We start from the raw sequence: 16,840 nt of genomic DNA on the forward strand, positions 1-16,840 counted from the left end.
GAAATTTAGACAGTTCAGACAAAGCCTTAACTCTCTGGGTTCAGATCATCCAAATGTTCAAACACCTTTATTTTTCATTTAAAAAGAAAATGCTGTTTAATTTCCATAAAGCAGTTTGTCTTTCAACGCTAAGTTGTATTTGGATACATCAATTCTGCTTTTCTGGGTTTAGTTTTCATTTTTTTCCTGTGGGCTTGTATATTGCAAACTTTGAATAGTCAGCTAGAGTCTTCAAAAGGCACACTTCTGGAAAATGAGCACTTGCATTCTTAAAACCTGAAAAATGCTCGTGACAATTCTGAAAATATTTCTTAATGTATAATATCACTTTTCATAAGATCTATTAAAATAATACTTCTCCCCAGAATTGAACCACAATTAGTAGGTGGAAAGCCATCTTAGACAGCTTTCTAAATTGTCCTTACATTGTTTTTACTTATTTTACTAATTAGTCAAAAGGTTTCTAGAAATGTTTTTTACAAATATCATCAAGGCAGAGTAAGAATATTATGAGTTTTAATTTTAAATATGAAACAAAAGCTCATAGAGATTAATTATATCAATTACAACCAAATTTGTAGTGAGACTATATGTGAAAAAATTCAGATTAGTCAGTGAAATCATGTACTTTTTTAAAAAGAAATGAAACTTTGTCTGAAACAGAATGGCCAAAGGTGCATGTTATTTACCTCTCTGCTATTGCTCACAGGAAGTGTTCCAGCTTGTCGCACCTGTTGATAGAAACAAATCCCTGTGTATCAGAACATGGCTTAAATTTAACTCAATTTGCTAATTGGTTTGTTAATTACAGTCTTGTTCTCTAAGGATTAGATGCCTGTCTAAAAGATTTGCTCCAGTTCAAGAACAAGTATAGGGCCTGATGCAGAAATGATAAGCTGCTGTTGCCTGTGATGTATTATCCAGGAGCATGTATTTAAGTGCTTTAGTTAGTAAGGAAGGGATTGCTGAATCAGAGCCTAAATTATCATTTTGGTCTTTCCTGGTGCTAAAATCTATAATCTCATCACACACACGCCATCTCCCTTGCAAGGCAGCTAAGAACTCAGGGCTGGCCACAAGGGCCGTGCGCAGATGTGCAGTATGTGGAGCCGCAAACCCATCTGCAGTGCCACACACCGCACATGCAGGCATTCCCCATGCTGCTACCTTGCAGCATAGGAGGGAAGGGGGGAAATTGTTGGACTGTGGGAGATCCTGGGGTCAAAAAAATCCACGCCATAAAAAGCAGTGTGGCTCACATGTCAGAAGCGTGCGCTGTCCAAAACCAGAGCCTGACCAGTCAGAGCCACCTCTGGCTGCTGGCCAGACTCCTTGCTGCAGGAGTGACACAGCTGCAGCTCCCCAAGGCACCCAGGACCCCAGGTAAGGCTGCTGGGACCAGCACAGTTGCTAGCCCCACCTCCCCTACCCCACCCAGGGTAACCTGCCATGCACCAGAGCACATGTGGCACAAATATTCCCTTGGGACAAGTAGCAGCGGCACAAGCTGTTCTGCTGCTATGTGTCCCAGGGAAACATAAGTTCCCATTCAACCAGACATGGCCAAGGAGCCCATCTGCTGAACTGTTAAACTTAGCATCTTTCTTCTGGTAAGTCAATGAAGAGCCCAGATCTACTGTTTGCTCCATTTAACTGCATTGCCTCGCTGTTGTTAGCCATCTGACACGTCTTTGAATGCCAGTATAAAAGAGCTTGTGCATAACAGAAAGCAAATCAACAATCTCTTGGCTCTGGTAGGACTGCTCACTACAGGACCACCTGGCTACTTGTAGTCTTGGTTTAAACAATCCAAGTGCTTCAGCTCCTACAGTTTGTCTTGGGAGACTATTCCAAAATATAATATCTCATTTTTTGTCTTTGCTTTTCTAACTAAATCAAGCAAGCGGATTAACTTGGATAAAAGAAAAGTGACAGCATAAACATACTCACTGGTAAAGAAAATGCTGTTCCTAGGAGACAAAACAGCAGAATTACAGTCTTCATACTTTGAATTGCTACCTGCATCAAGAAAACAATATTACTTTTTCTCTCTCGTTGGCTGTTAGAATGCAGCCTATCATTACCTAGATATGACCTCTACCTTGCTGCAGCAAGTAACTTCTACCTCTGTTTCCAGGATGCACCACACAAGTGAGCAGATTGACCAGGTCACAATGGTCTCTGACAGGTTTCTCTCAAACAGCTCCTGCCTTTTTGAGATGTTACTGACTCCCACTCCAATTTAAACTCTGCCCCAAGAGACCAGTCAGAAGGTAGGAACTCACATGAAGTCATTTTGGTTTCGTCCACTGCCCAACACTACATTAGTTGTGTTATTAGCCACAGCCATCATTAAGTCACATGGTGTCTGTGGTTACCTAGTGAAACAGACAAAAAAATCATGACTTAAACAAAAGCCAATGCGTGTCCTCCAGCACTTTCTAGGAACGATGGTAGAAGTCCAGAATCAGGCTACAGCTGTGTAAGAGCTGATCAGAACATTCTGCACAAAATTATCTCACGCTGGAAAATGTGATTTCATTGAGACTGAAATTTGATATGGAGCAAATGTTGATTAAGTGCAATTAATCAGCTTTTGGATCAGTAGAATTGACATCTGAATTTTGAAATTGGCCTGTTTGTGTTAGAAAAAGGATCATTTCTCTTTCTTCATTTATTGTCCCTGTAAATTCAGTTGTAATTGACACAAATTAATCTTGCTGAGCCTTCACTACCTATAGAAATTCAGAACAGTGTCTTTACTAAATACCTTTTTACCATGTTGATTCATTTCAAGTGAAGCTGTCAAAATTCTCTGTTGCAACATTCCCCATCCAAAGTTCAGACGTATTTTGTAAAAAATACTTGATATTCTGATTTGGAAGGGAAATTTTTTTTCAAATAAGTTGAACACCTCCAACTTATACCAGTGCAGCCCCATTGGGTCTGGGCTAGAACATGTTCCACAGGAGCAGGCCTCGTTTTTACAAAAATATATATTGGGGTGTGCATCAGGATCTGGGAAAACTTCTGTTCACCAGAGTACCCCAAGGAAAGACAAGGTTCAATGGTCACAAACTCCTGGAAAACCGTTTTAGACTGGACATAAGGAAAAACTGCTTTACTGTCCAAGTCTCCAGAGTCTGGGATAGACTCCCCACAGAAGTGGTGCAAGCACCTACTGTGGACACTTTCAAGAAGCATTTGGATGACCCCAGCTGACTTCCTGCCCTTTGGGCAAGGGGCTGAACCTGATGATCTCACAAAGTCCCTTCCAGCCCTATTGTCTATGAAATCTATGAAAAAATATACTCTACTGCCAGATGAAACTTAGCTCAGATACATGGATCAAGACAAATGCTTCTAGTTTCGACAGGCCACAAACTTCTACCTTCACTCACAATTAATCAGAATCCCCTTTAGAACTGGTGGTTTTATATCCTTCCTGGATTAATCCTGTGAGAAGGTCCTTTTCCTTAATAGAAGTCAAGCCAAACCCTTAAGGAGCACTAAATTCACTTTAACAATTAAAGTAGAAAATGGCTTAATTTTGTTTCTACTGAATGCCATTAAGCTCCTTCTACTGTTTGCAGGTAACATTTAGAAATCCTCCAGGCTCCACGTTTTCTCTCCTGCTTGCAATAAACAAGAGGGGTTTTGAAAAAGCGAGTCATTTCTCAACCAGAACCCACCTAATTCCTGAATTAGGTAACTGGTTTTAATGCTATAATTAGACGTCTACAGAGCTAGAACACGTCAGAGGCTAAAACAAAACACCCAGCATCAGCAAAGCAGAAAATTAACTTAATTAGTTTGTATTGACTCTGGAAACAAAAGGGATTTTGGGGGTCAGGGTGTAATTGTGTTAACTGCCCCTATGATTTTTTCACACCATCTGCAGGCAAAGAAACTAGACTCTGTTGTTCGGGTTAGGACTTAAACAAGACAAATGGTATGTTCTATTGAAGTAAGTACTAAGGTAAAATATAAATATCACATGATACTTTATAATAAAAAGCAAGAACCACTGAAAATTATGTGATTCATACAACTAGGTTTAAAGTCGCTTGTATCACCTGAACTAATCTTGGTTTAATGCAGGTGTAATTACAACAAGAGTGAGATGGAGGAATGAAGAGATTAAACATTTACACTGGTATAACTGGCTTTACACCATTATAAAAACATAACACGGAGACATTTCAAGCCTCCAAACCAGGGCAACATCACCCAATCCAGTGGAGAATTACAACTGAAAGAGTCAGGGGTAAAACCCCATCAGTGTAGGTTACACTCTTTTAGGTTTCTTATGTCTGCATCTACCCCTGGCCAGTCATTTGCTAAAGGTAAATGAGTTATTACCTCTGCCTCTTGCAGTAAGAAGCAGGAAGCAGTACTGCTTCCTGTGTGAACTATCCTGGGGATAGCTATATAATTTTTTGTTCCTGATTGTGGTATAATTTACATTGGTATACAAAATTGATGTAAATTATACCAAGGCATATATTAATCTGTCCATGCCCTGAAAAGTGCCTGTTATGCCTCTGACCCTTACAGACATTATATCAGATCTGAGATCAGGTTACAAAATTGTGGCCATGGTCATCAATAAGGATAAGCTTGCATTTTTATTAAGTTGTACCTATTCTGTGTATAAAAGGCTGGTCCTAAAGCTGATTGTATCAATGCATCTTTGGATCATCAATATTGGTAGGGAGTGAGTCCTCTTTGGACCAAAGTGAGTGCAGACAGAAGTGCAGCTCCCAGCTGCAACTCAGAATGATTTCTGCAAAGGGTTCTGAGTTACAGGGTTACCCCAGGCCAAACAGAAGTTCACTGTTGGTTCCAGGGGGAGAGGGATCTAGCTGGGGCTGGGATCCTGCAGACAGGTTTCCATAGCAATGGCCAGGGATCTCTGCCAGTGCTCCTGTTTTCAGAATGGGAGGGGGGAAAGGCAGTGGAGGGAGCTCATTCTTGGGGCTCCCTAGTTAGTGCTAAAGGGTGGGGTGGGTGAATTGGAGGCCCTCCTACCTTGGGGGGCTCCGATACACCCACCCCACCCTCCAGGGGTGTGTGAAAAAACCCCAGACTGAACTCCCTGTGCTCCCTTCCCCACTCCCATTCTGAAAACAGGGACAGGCTGGGAGCTTGCAGACACAAGTTACAAAAAACACTACATTTTGAGATGTCTTTATCTGATACCTCATGCAGTGGGGATCCGTCATTTCTAAGCTGTCTGCAGCCATGCACTTGTGTTTGGTCCCGGCTATAAACTGCTTTCTGTGGCCAGATTGGGTAAAAATTGTCACTTCTGTCTGCACCCTAAACTCACAAAAAATCTTGTTCGTATTGAACTGCAATACCCATGTCTATATGAAAAAGAGGGAGGCAGAAAGTCCATGGTTAAGAACCTAGAAGTTGCTTAACACCAGAGAGCTAGTGAGCCAGAGAGTCAGTGGTGAGGAACAGAAATCCTCTGTAGCCTAGAAGGGGTGTGATGGTCGTGAAAAAGAATTGCATCTTCTTAGAATGTTTCCTAGCTGCCATAATCTTTAGGGTGCCAGATAAAACTAATCATTGTGTATAATGTCAGGTCCTTACTTCCCAGGAATGGTTGGGGGTCTAACAATGATCTAGAGAATTTAAATGTGGAATGGGATGCCAGTAAAACTTAGGTACTTCACTGTTAGGTTCCTTACCCTGAAGGAGGTAAGGGTTCATGAGGCATCCAGAGGTGTGCACAGCCCAGGCAAACAGCAAGGGACCACTGAGATGCTCCAGCTATCTGCTATGGCTTTTATTTTAAAAGGAACCACATCTCCGACCAGCAGCATGGGACACTGATGACTTCCAGCCAAGTGAACAAGCAGTACCCTTTGAAGTAAATGCCACAGCAAACTGCTAAGTGGGTTGTCCTTAATTCAACAACCCAAGTTGTTTAGCTTCAGCTTGCCTTACTTTGGCAAACTAAGCTGGCTGTGAATCACCCAGATAGAAATATTCTGGGCTCTACTGTATTAGGAAATGAGCTGAGCTATGCTCATTTGCATGTGTATTTATGGGCATTTGCACCCTGTTTTTCATGGAAAATGGAATGTGGTCTAAGGTGCCATGAGATTATCTCCATTTTTTTAAGCTAGTTATTACCAAAGAATGGGCTTTTCAAAAGTGCTGAAGGAAGTTAGCCACACACCTCCTACTACCAGTCACAAGGCATCTAGCTGTCTCAGGGAATTTTAAAAGTCTGACCCAAAACAACCCCTGTGTCATTTGTTGGACACCTTGGAACATGGACCTATTTGCTGTCAATAAGCACTAGTATCCAGCTGCCCACAAATGATCTGAACCTCAATGAGTTTTCATATGTATCCCCAGTGAAGTCAGCAGGAGATTTACTGCTGAGTGCAATAAGAACAGAGTTAAGCCAACATAGAGTGCTTTCAAAAAGCATGCTTGTTCTCTCTAGAGATTTTCTGTCTAGAGATTAACTCTAGAGAATTGAAACTGTTTTGGTTCCCGACCAGCACCATTGCCCAACATTGTTTATATCAGAGATTTTCCTTTACAATTAACTTGATTAACTTTAATCAAAGAATAATACAGTGTGGGAAGGGCTTTTGTCTCTTGCAAAATGTAATCAGTTGTCCTGTCTTTATTCTTATGTGGATTTATTTTCTTCCTGGGAAATTCCAGACTCACTCCATTAACTAGTATTCTTTCTCCTCCTTGTGGAAAATACTGAGCACTGCATATATCATATGAGCAGCTAAAGAATTCTGTCTTGAGAGTTTGGCTGTGATTGAGGTTAGGCTTACTTATCTTTTTCCTCTGTGAAATACAGATGGTAGAAAACTTTTGAATGAATGTTGGAGTCCAAAATAGTCTCTTTCATTTCAGAAAGAAAAAAAAATTGTCAAATAATCAAAATTCCTCATTTTTGTCATATTTTTCATATTTTAAAATTAAAGTTATTACCAAAATGACACTTATTTTGATCTCTCTGGTTACTGCAGAGAGGTAACAACCAGGTTCTGTACCTTGGGCAGCAGTGATAATGGGGACAGCAGCAGCAACAATTCTTGGTCCCCTTCTAAACAGGACTCAGGGCTGGTCACCTAATCCTGGTTATGCTTCTGAGTTATGTTACTCCATCCACTGGATTTCATGGAATCATAGAGAAGTAGAGTCAAAAAGGACCTCCAGAGGTCATCTAGTCCAACCCCCTGCCTGAGGCAGGATCCAAACCATCCAAACTATCCAAACCATCCTATACACTCCATAATCTAAACTCTATTTAAGACTACTATGAACCCTGACACAACATAGATCTAACACCTGCCACAGGTAAAGAAGGGGAACCATGGCAGCCAATGTCCTGCTTCTATAAAATGTTGTCAATATATGCTTAAGAGATCCTGGATAGAGGGCCATGCCCACCACTACAGAGGAAGGCAAAAACCCCCACCATCTGTACTAGTAGGATATACATTGACCAATAAGGTCTCTAGATTTTATTTTCATAGGCAACTCATAGCCACAAGAAGCCACAGGGTGTTTCAGGTAAAGGTGGTCTACCCATGTCAGAAAAGTCATGTTGCCAATCTGGCAAGTAGGGCATGAAGTCAACATGTTGGAATCTGAGATGGCTGCTGTGAATTCACATTTTGGTCAATATTTCAGCCCCCAATAGGATTAGAAAAATCTGTGTATCTCTATTTGGATTCCACCGTGTCACGGGTTGTGATACCACCAGCCAGTTCGGTGGCCATACTAAGAAACTGCTTGGAAAGTGTTCTTTCAACATCCACATCTATTAGCAGATCTAGGAAGTAGGCCTGATGTTGATAAAGTTTTGTACAGTTGTGTAGAAAAGTTTGTTGTGTTGCTGTATCAGTTGCCAACATCTTTGATGACCCTTCTGGATGTTAGGGTGAAATTACACCATCAAAGAAAAGCTCTGGATAAACTTCCACCTAGATATGACTCCCTTGTGCATCGTGTATGTACAGCCAATTATCAGAGTCTCGTTTGGCAAAGTGCGCTTGAACCTAATACTCTACTGCCATAACCTGACCAGTGTGATTGGCAAGCTGAAAGTAAGTTATGTTCCTGTCATAAACATGCTTGAACCATTACCAGCAGAATACCTTTGGATAACAAGTTGCAAGTGCAAGATAGAATAGCTGATAGAATGCAAGATTACCTTGCTTGCATGAGCATGCTATTCTGTGCCATGCAGTCCTGGCTGTGAGTGCTATGAGACAGCATGTTGCGATCCATATAATAACTAGTGATTCAGAAGTGGATTCAGAAATGGATCCAAGTGATGAAGAGATCTGAAAAACTGCAGTTACCCATTGTATTAATGTTATATATACCACTGTATTACCATTATATGATTATTGGATTAAACTATTACATGTTCCTATTGCCTTAAGCTGAATATATGTCTGTGCGTTTCCTTGCCATTGAGTTATATATTATTAATATCTATTTATCCACATTCTGAAGTTAAACAAATGTATTGTCTTATTCAATATAATTTGAACAAATAGGCTAGCCTGAGTGATAATATTTCCACTACTGTAGACTTGCTATGAAATTTGTAGTGATAACATTTGTGAGGTTTTAGTATTAGAGTATTGTTTATTGGGTTTATTCATTATGTTGAGTCTATACATACATGTCAATGTGTCAGCCGTCTTGGAATTCAATATGCCTACCACAATGGAAATGTTACGATTGATCTCCTTGGTTCATACAATGTTGGTTTCTTCATTGGAATTTATTTTCTAAACCTAGTGGGGGCTGAAATATTGAGCAAAACATGAATTAACAGCAGCCATCTTGGATTCCAATATAGCAGCTACACTCACTACTTGCCAAATTAGCAACATGACTTTTCTGACGTGGGTAGACCACCTCTACCTGAAATACACTGTGGCCACTTGTGGCAATGAGTTGCTTATGGGGTGACATGTTTACCCTTCTTCTTTTATCCTACTATACCACTGGTTCCCAACTTTGGGACACAATCCAAATGAGGGTCATGGGGGCAATGCCAGTGGTGCCACATTCAAAGGACGAGCCGTGCTGCATGCCGGGAGCTCCCCCGCCCCCGGGCCGCTGCCACCACACTCCACTCCCAGCAGTGGGTCACAGCAAAAAAGGTTGGGAGCCACTGCACTATACCAGTCTGACCATGGAGTAAAATTCCTTCCTAAATACTCTGATTAGTCTGACCCTTACCAGAAGGGCAAGACCCTCTAGCCAGGATACTCTGACTTTGGTCCCAGTAGGAGCACTGGTGCATCCCAGTCAAAGTCCCCAGCGTTGGCTGTAGCCAATACCCAGTACCTCTGAAGGAAACTTAAAAATACATGGGTAGTAGAAAGTGGGGGAGGGGGGGGAGAAATGGAAGGGGCAAGCGGCAAAGCCTAGAAGCATGGGAAATACCCATAGTAGAATATAGGCATAGATCAGTGCTTCCCAACCTTTTTCTCAGCATGACCCCTTTTAAACACTGGACATTTTTTGTGACTCCATAATGATGCAGACAAGATCAACACTCCCTCCCCGCATTGGGAGGCATGGCCAGAGTGGAGCCCATGGGTAGAGAGGATGCAGGCTGCCTCCTGCAGGCTTGGGGCTCCCTGCCCTGCTGCCCTCCCCCCAGGATCCTCTGCAGCCAATCAGGTGGGACCCAGCACAGGAAGGTGGAGCAGGCTGGGGAGGTTCGGCGCAGCTGCTAAGAGCCCCACATTGGCCATGCCAGCATGTAGAGGCGCCCCCTGCCTGCCCATCCTGCTCCCCCAGCCGGGCCTTGTATTCCCTCCCTGACCCTGGATCCCATGCCCCAGCCCCAGCCCTACCCGACTCCCTTCCTCCCTCCTTCACCATGGGGGCCTCAATCTGCCCTCCTCTCTTCCCCTTCTCCCTCCTCCCATAGACTTACCTGGAGGGAGCTGCGGGAGTTGCTCTCCAGGCAACCTGACTGCCACATGCATGTGTGTGCACTCACATGCATATGCCACCCCCTCCCCAATCACCCTCCTTCCGCTGCCCCCCAGCCCCAAGCAGCCCCTTGCAGGCTGGAACTCTGCATGACCTATTAATTCATCAGGGGAGGGCAGCAGGGAAAAGGAGATGCTCTATTTACTAGGGCACCCCCTGGAGTAACTAGGAACAATGGCCACAAATTGACAGCGATCAGATTTAGGTTGGACATTAGAAAGAACTTCTTTACAGTAAGGGTTGCCAGAATCTGGAATGGGCTTTCAAGGGAGGTGGTGCTCCCCCCTACCCTGGGGGTCTTCAAGAGGAAACTGGACAAGCGCTTAGCTGGGGACGTTTGAGCCCACGACTCTTTGCCTCAGACTCGATGACCTACTGAGTTCCCTTCCAGCCCTAACATCTATGAATCTATGAATTACATTTAAATAAGACCCTTAGTAGCAATCTGCCATCAGTAGGGGATGCTACCTGCTATTAGTAGAGAGCAGAATGACACACATGATAGACACACACATGCCTGACCAATCTGATTGCCTTCTATGGTGAGATGACAGGCTCTGTGGATGCAGGGAAAGCAGTGGACATTCTGTACCAAGGGGTTTGATACAGTCTCCCACAGCATTCTTGTAAGCAAGCTAAGAAAGCATAAGTTAGATGAACGGACTGTAACATGGGTAGAAAGCTGACTGGATCATCATGCTCAGTGGTAGTGATCAATGGCTCACTGTCTAGCTGGCAGGTTATATCAAGTGGAGCACCCCAGGGGTCAGTCCTGGGGCCAGTTTTGTTCAAGATCTTCATTAACAATCTGGGAGATGGGGTGAAGTGCACCCTCACCAAGTTTGCAGATGACACCAAGCTGGGGGGAGTAGGAGAGTAGGGCTGGGATTCAGAGTGACCTAGACAGATTGGAGGATTGGCCAAAAGAAATCTCATGAGGTTCAACAAGGACAAGTGCAAAGTCCTGCAGTTAGGATGGAAGAATCCCATGTACGGGTACAGACTGGGGACCAACTGGCAAAGCAGCAGCTCTGCAGAAAAGAACCTGGGAGTTACAGTGGACAATAAGCTGGATATGAGTCGGTGTGCCCTTGTTGCCAAGAAGGCTAACAGCACACTGGGCTGCATTAGTAGGAGCCTTGCAAGCAGATCAAGGGAAGTAATTATTTCCCTCTTTTCTGCACTGGTGAAACCACATCTGGAATAGCCTATGTGAGCCCCCCACTATAAAAATGATGCGAGTAAGTTGGAGAGAGTCCAGTGGAGGGCAAAAAAATGGTTCAGGGGCTGGGACACATGTTCTGATGAGAGGCTGAGGGAACTGGGCTTATTTACTCTGCAGAAGAGAAGACTGAGGTCATGAATGCTGCATGCCCCTGGAGGCTGGGGGGACACACCGAGCTCCTACAGGCAGCAGTGGCGCTGTCAGCGGCAGGAGCATGGTGGCAGCAAGTAGGGAGTTTCCACAGGCGGCCACGGCACTGTCAACAGCAGGGCGGAAGGGGTGGCGAGTGATGACCGGCAGTCGGAGACCACCCACCGCTGGCCAGCGGACCACATGCAGACACTGCCAGCAGTGTTGGCGGTGGGGGGTGACAAGCAGCAAATTGTTGGCAGCGCCTTTTTGCAGGGGGTGCACTGCCACGCTCAGGGGTTGCATGTGCAGCCACATGCAACCCCTACATATCGCCAATGACTGAGGCGGGATTTGATAGCAGCCTTTAACTACCTAAAGGGGAGGTTCCAAACAGGATGGAGCTAAACTGTTGTCAGTGGTGGCAGATGATAGAACAAGGAGCAATGGTCTCAAGTTTCAGCAAGGGAAGTTTAGGTTGGATATGAGGAAAAACTTTCTTACTGGGATGGTGAAGCACTGAAACAGGTTACCTAGAGATGTGGTGGAATCTCCATCCTTGGAGGTTTTTAAGGCACAGCTCAAGCTGGCTGGAATGATCTAGCTGTGGATGGTCCTGCTTTGAACAGGGGGCTGGACTAGATGACCTCCCCTTCCAACCCTAACTTTCTATGATTCTATGTATGCAGATAATTAACTCAGTGCTTTCCATGTAACTCTCACTCATATGTTATTATTGACTAATGATTATTCCAGGCAAACAATCTTTAAAGGAAACTAAAGAAACTCAATATATTTCTTTTCAGAAAAGGTCATAAGCAGGAGATCAAATACTTTAAAAAAATTATATCTGTTACACACACAGTTTTTATTCCTGAGATGTTATGGGTCAAGTGTAACTCTTCAGACTGGAGGAACAACTTTAGTTGCACTGAAGTCATAACAGCATATGTCACATTGGATGTGTATTGTTGTGTTGCTCCAGTCATCAAGTTAAAAAGAACAAACAGTTAAATAGTAGTAATTAGAGGAAAACAATGCACTGTTTATATTTGATTTATATTTGATTGTATATTGCATATACAATCAAATAAATAATGCTGTGTATATATATATATTTATATTTGATTGTATATTGCATATACAATCAAATAAATAATGCTGGATATGCAGGAGCACTCAGAACTCAACAGCTGTTATAGTGCCCAATGCCACTTCTGTTCTCTTCAGCTCAGGGCCTAAATGACAGCTGAGCTCATCCTAAAATCAGGATCTTATTTATTCATTCTTTGATACAGACAATAGAGGCATTTGACAATCTTCAAGTAACTTAAACACAAAAAATTAAAATATGAAGAGACAGGTAATTTTTTCAGGCCCTTTATTTAAGTGTTTTGAATAGAAGCACTATTCTAAGGAGAAATGATCAGATCTTTGCAAATCTTTCTTACTGCCTTTATATGTTGTTGGAGGCTCTTGCTTCTAGTTTCAGACATGGAAGCAGCAACTCTGACCAGCAGTGCCTGCATGCCTATTCTCTCTCTATGTAGACATACCAAGGAGAAGACAGGGATTGTCCAAGCCAGGGTATAAAGGCTTTATAACAAGCAACATTCCCAATGTTAAACATTTGGCTTGGCAGAAAACAGCCCTGGTCTAGAAGGAACCCTCCCATCATGGTTTATTTCCAAGTATATTTGCACCATTTTGCCTTCCAACCATCCAGGACATTGGTGAGGTTGTCTCATTTTCAGCCACAGGGATAGATGTATTGCAATCTAAGAAATGCTGGCATTGGCACAGGAATGGGTTGGTACAGAATAGGAAACACGTTCCACTGTCCACAGGACAGAGTGAATAAAACGGATCGCAAATTTACCCTGTGTTACCCATCAGGAGTGATTAAATAAAACATTCCTTAGGGAAGGGACATCTTTTATGATTTCTATGAAGGAATTTATCCTTGACTTTACTCTGTAATAAAGTTATTCAATCCAAAGGAGCAGACACATGACTACACATGACTGGCTTTCTGGAGGTGACTGCCTACACTAGGTGCTATTATAAAGCCTGACCACTAGATGATGGGGAGCTAGTAAAGTCCTGCTTGTATTATGCTAAGCTAAGGGCTATCCTTGTGCATGAAAGGGACTAGGGCAGGGGTGAACAAAATACAGCCTGAGGGCCTGATTCAGCCTGCAAACTGTTTGTATCTGGCCCATGCGTAGGCATCCACAAAATCATGGGATCTGGCCACAGGGAGCCAGCGGCTCCAGCTGCTGGATTGTGCCAGGCACATCCGGGCCCCTTCCACAGTTTACACCAGCTCCTGCCCTGCACACCAAAAGCAGCACCAGGCAGGTGCCAGCATTAGCCGTGGACATGGCTGGCAGGCTCTGGGGTTGGGGATCAAGGCACCCACCTGGGTCTGCAGCTGATGCTGCTGGATCAACGTGTCAGCTGCAGTCCTGGGAAGGTGCCTTTATCCCCGTTGGGAACTTGGTAGCAGCATCCACAGCTGATGCCAGCAATCGCCCAACACTGCTTCCAGCATGCGGGATGGGAGCTGGTGTAAGCTGTGAAAGGGTCTGCAATGCTGTGGATTGGGGCATTCTGATTGGGGCATGCTGTAGCTGTGGGGACAGTTGTGGGGGGAGAGTGCCAGAGAGACTGGGGCATGTTGTAGCTGCAGGGACAGTTTGGGCCAGGGCCCAGGGCAAAGCTGCAGTCAACTCCCCACATGCTTCTTCCCACAAAACCAGCGCCTGTCGCAGGGGCATGCAGGCAGATCACAGCTGTACTCTGCGCTTGGCCAGGTCTAGGATTTGGGGAAGCAGCACCCAGGACCGAGACGGGTGGGAGGGCAGGGCTGGGATCATGGGACTGCACTGTCACTGCCCTGTGACCCTAGCCCCAGCCCCACCCACCGGTCCAGCTCCTGGATGCCACTGCTCCAGATCCCAGCCCCAACCCCATCCTGACCAAGCATGGAGCAGAGCTGTGATCTACTGCCTGCACGCCCCGTGACAGGCGCCGATTCTGCAGGCAGGGGCATGTGAGGAGCAGATCGTGGCTCTGCCCCATGCCATTACCACCCCACAATCCCAGGGTCTCCATAGAGATGGGCTGGGACTTGCTGGCCCAGGCACAGGCCCAGGAGGACAAAATGGGGCCACTTTGGGAGTTTTGGTGAGCTGCTGCAGTCAGGGCGGGTGGGTGATGCTGATCTGGTGACAGCTCACCAAAACTCCTTATGTGGCCCATGGACTCAAAATAATTGCTCATCCCTGGTCTAGCAAGTGGACACAATACACGTACTCTTTAGTAAACTGCCCCAGGGTAAGGTCACTACAGTTTTTTTCCCCGTGTAATTTCACACTGGAAAACAGAAACTTACTCCATAGTAAGGCTATACATTGTGTATCTGCTCAACTTCTATGACAATGCAAAGGTGATATACTCAATATCCTCAGCAATTGTGTCCTGTATCCACATCCTTAAGATCACTTTTGCATCAGTGTAAACAACTGATACTGGAAGCACAGCAAAGAGCAAGAGTGTGCTAGAGGGGATTAGATAGGATTTCAGTGAGCCACAGGGCTTCAACGTCAGGCATTTGCACCAGTGGATGAAGTGGTGCTGTATGTTACAAAGGCAGTTGGTGGTGGGTGGGGTGGAGTTGACTGTACCTTGGAGAGTATTTCACTTTCTGCTGCTGTAGTTCTTTGCCATTTTTCTTTTTGACAGTGAAAGGCACCGACAATCAGAAGACTGAGTACTTGTCTCCCAAACCAAAGCTTTTTACCTCCCATTAGAATTGCCTTGTAAATCGACTGTTCTGACAGCATCTTCTCAGCATTGTTTCCTGCGGCTCAAACTGACATAACCTTCATTACTGCAGAAGAATCTGTTTATCACACTTCCCCACAGGGCCAAGTTCTGCCCTTAGCTATGGATCTTGTCTTTACAAAGCAGGATTTGGTATGTCTGCAAAAGGGAATCTCTGACTCATTTGCTTGAAGCACTGGAAACTTGATGCTGCCAAACACAAAAGGTTTTCCACAGTCCAGCAAGCTGAAGTGTTCAGCACAGGAATTGTTCCATGCTACAAGATATCTATCCACTAGCAAGGGATTCTGCTGATCCCTCATTTGTAGTTATATGGTGGGCCAGATCTTTAGCTGGTGTAAAACAGCCTACCTCTATTAACGTCAGTTATCCTACACTAATTCACAACTGAACATGGCTATCAGATATGGTGGTCCAGAGACAAGAGAGAATGGTAAAGAAAATCCTTGTGTGTCTGTCTTAGGAGCTCACTTTTTAGATAACTGGAGGCCTGCTGTAACTCATAGCATTTTACACAAGTGCTATGAGTTATACTGATCCCCCAGACCCAACAGACATTTGCTGTTGGGTCCTGGGAGCTGGGGGATTCAGCTGCAGTTTAGAACCACTGTGGGTCGGCAGCCACTCTCCCCTAGTCCCACCCTTCCCTGCTCCCACCCCAACTCTGTCTTCAGAATTGGGGAAGGGAGCAGAGGGAGCTCAGTCTGGAGAGTTTTCAGCCAGGACTGGAGTGTGGACTGGGTGAATTGGAGCCCCTCCTCTTCCACCCCTCCAACCCACCCAGTCCATCCTCCAGAGCTAGCTGAAAAAAACCCAAAGTGAATTCCCTCCACTCCCGTCCCCCCTCCCATTCTGAAAACAGAGCAAGGAGCACAGCTGAGCTGTATCAGCCCAGCCCTGCTCCTGATGTGTGCAGACAGATGTGAATGAAGGTGCTCCATTTTGGAGCATTTTCGTCTGAACCCTTACGCAATGAAAGTTCAGATTGTTGTGGGATTGGGCCCTTTTAAAGCACTCTTTAGCCATGCACTTGTGTTTGGTCACATCTAGAGCACTTTAAGGGGCCAGATTGGGCAAAAATTGTCACATCTGTCTGTGCTGTGGGTGATCAGAGCACAGATTTTTCTTGTCTTCAGTCCAGGAAGGATGACCAACTTGAGTCATTTGTGATGCGTAAGATTCTTCATGTCCCTTTGTACAGCTTGTTATGGGCAAGATGGTAGCGGACCACATTGTTGTTTAATATTTATAAGTCTCAGGCGTTCTGAATACTACTGCAAATCTCACACTGCTGCTGCTATAGACACATATATAAAAACAATGAAGAGATGAGGCAGAAAGGGATCTTGGAGTAATCACTGACTCCAAGATGAACATGGGCCGACAATGCGAGGTCACGGTCGGCAGGGCTAACCGGACCTTATTGGTGATCCTCCCCCTCTATGCGACACTGGCCAGGCCACAGCTGGAGTACTGTGTCCAGTTCTGGGCACCCCACTTCAAGAGGGATGTGGACAACATTGAGAGGGTCCAGAGGAGGGCCACCCACATGATCCGGAGGCAGCAGGGCAGCCCCTACAATGAGAGGCTACGGGACCTGAACCTGTTCAGCCTTCACAAGAG

The 16,840-nt window shown here is 44.7% G+C and overlaps 1 protein-coding gene across 1 annotated transcript in view; it reads right to left on the minus strand.

Moving 5' to 3' along the window:
* Nucleotides 1-16,840, minus strand: part of LOC102383901 (ameloblastin) — a 132,413-nt gene that overhangs the window by 43,401 nt on the left and 72,172 nt on the right. Inside the window, exons 2-3 of the mRNA XM_025202525.1 lie at nt 1,951-1,970; nt 690-731 (exon numbers count right to left, since the gene is read on the minus strand). The gene's annotated coding sequence lies outside the window, so the exon portion shown is untranslated. The remainder of the gene's footprint in view (nt 1-689; nt 732-1,950; nt 1,971-16,840) is intronic.

Source organism: Alligator sinensis, unplaced genomic scaffold, assembly GCF_000455745.1.
Source record: "Alligator sinensis unplaced genomic scaffold, ASM45574v1 scaffold560_1, whole genome shotgun sequence".
Taxonomy (NCBI): domain Eukaryota; kingdom Metazoa; phylum Chordata; order Crocodylia; family Alligatoridae; genus Alligator; species Alligator sinensis.